Below are 2,268 nucleotides of genomic sequence, written 5' to 3'. Positions count from 1 at the left end.
AGAAATGATTAAACAAGAGTAACTTACATAATTCAAAGTAAATACGTACACACATACCAGATCTGTAGATGAACGGTTAGGCTGCCTGCTACCAGAAATCTCCCACTTCCCTTTTATTATTAGAAGCAAACACAAAACCGACTGAATACCATCAAGGGTTTGCCCACTTGGAAAGGATATTGCATTCCAGAGAGGTCCAAAGGTTACGCTACTCATGACGATTGTATATTGTTTTCTCTCAAGTTCATGGGAAAATAATAGTTGTTATTTTCTGCCTCCATGCCAGCTTTTCAGCACTCAGAGTCCTTCCAGAAGGGAGAGGCTCCCCTGTTTTGTGCATTTTGTCAATGACCCTCTTTGGCCACTCTTCAGGAAGCCCTCCTACCGGACTGAGCATATCTATTTATTGCCATGGTTCTATTTTTTCTGTTATAGCAATCTAAGACATCCTCAGCTTCAGAGGGAGGGAAGATACTCATGAAAACCACTCACAGACTATCACCACTTCTATACTGGACAGATAACCACATAGGAATGAGCTGCTGGAGGTCAGAGGTTATGTTGACCAGATGACCATAAATAAATGGTATCCAAATACGTGTTAGATGCCGTTGCATTGAGTGAGCTAATTAAGTCCTAAAGATTAAATGCTAGTGGGGTCTCTCACTTCTGTCAAGATTAATGCTCAAGATGAACATGTTTTTTATATATTTAAAATGAAAAAAACTTGGGCGGCTGGGTGGCTCAGTGGGTTAAGCATCTGCCTTCAGCTCCGGTCATGATCCCAGGGTCCTGTATCAGGCTCCTACTCAGCGGGGAGTCTGCTGCTCCCTCTCCCTCTGCCTCTCCCCCTGCTCACGCTCTCTCTCTCGCTCTTTCTCACTCACTCACTCTCTCTCAAATAAATAAATGAAATCTTAAAAAAAATGAAAAACACTTAACTTTTCTCATCTGCTGTATGATGAAAAGATGAAGATTCAAGAAACCCTGACTTGTAGGGACAGGAGATTTTGGCCAAGTCTTTGAGTCTCAGCTTCTGGATCTCTAGAGTGATAATATTTGTTAGATCTGTCACCCAGCATTGCTCCTTACATCTAAGGAGATATAAATGGAAAGGAACTTTGTAAACTCCTGAGTGATGTTCAAATATTGGAAACTAGGAGACATTAAAGTATTATACACTTAAAATGTCTTCTTTTACTCCATGACATAGGAAATAAGTACTCATAACAAAAATACAGGGAAATTTTTAAAAGGGAAGAACAATTATAGGATTTAAGAAGTTATTAGTTATTAGTTATATTAGGGGTTGAATGGGAGTCCCCCAAAAGATATGTGTGAGTTTTAGCACCCCCCCCCAGTAATTGTGAACATTACCCTCTTTGAAAAGAGGGTCTTTGCAGATATGATTAAGTTAAGGATCTTGAGGTGAGAGCATCTTGGATTAACTGGGTGGGCCCTAAATGCAAAAAGAAGTGCCATTATTAGAAGAGGAGAAGCACAGAGGACAAATGTGGAAGAAGGCCATGTGAAATAGAAGCAGAGATTGGAGTGATGTGTCCACAGCCAAGGAATGCCAAGGAATGGTGGCAGCCAACCAGAAGCTGGAGGAGGCAAGGAGGGATTTTTCCCTGGAACATTCATATGGAGCATGGCTCTACTGACACCTTGATTTCAGACTCCTGGCCTCCAGAACTGTGAGAGAACACATTTCTTTTTTCTTTTTTTGGGGGGGGGGAGCAGAGGGAGAGAGAGAAAGAATCTTAAGCAGGCTTCACACCCAGCACAGAACCCTGCACAGGGCTCGATCCCACAACCCAGAGAACATAACCTAAGCGAAAATCAAGAGTGGGACGCTTTACCAACTGAGCCACCCAGATGCCCCAAGAGAATACAATTCTGTTGTCATAAGCCACCTAGTTTGTGGTAACTTATTATGGGTGTCCTCCAAAACTAACAGCGATGCTCACCATAAAGAAAGCCCAATGAATTTCCTCAGGTCAGACAAGAAGGAGAGTTTTGAAAGACAAGGGAAGCCTGGGGTTGGCAATCTTCAGTGCATGGCTTTGTTTCTTCCTTTTTTTTTTTTTTAAGATATTATTTATTCATTTGACAGAGAGATAGCCAGCAAGAGAGGGAACACAAGCAGGGGAAGTGGGAGAGGAAGAAGCAGGCTCCCAGCAAAGCAGGGAGCCCGACGCAGGGCTCCATCCCAGGACCCTGGGATCATGCCCTGAGCCGAAGGCAGACGCCCAAGAACAGAGCCAC

The sequence above is a fragment of the Ailuropoda melanoleuca genome, chromosome X, assembly GCF_002007445.2.
Source record: "Ailuropoda melanoleuca isolate Jingjing chromosome X, ASM200744v2, whole genome shotgun sequence".
In the NCBI taxonomy this organism is placed as follows: Eukaryota; Metazoa; Chordata; class Mammalia; order Carnivora; family Ursidae; genus Ailuropoda; species Ailuropoda melanoleuca.
Note: the sequence above shows the minus strand (reverse complement) of the source record.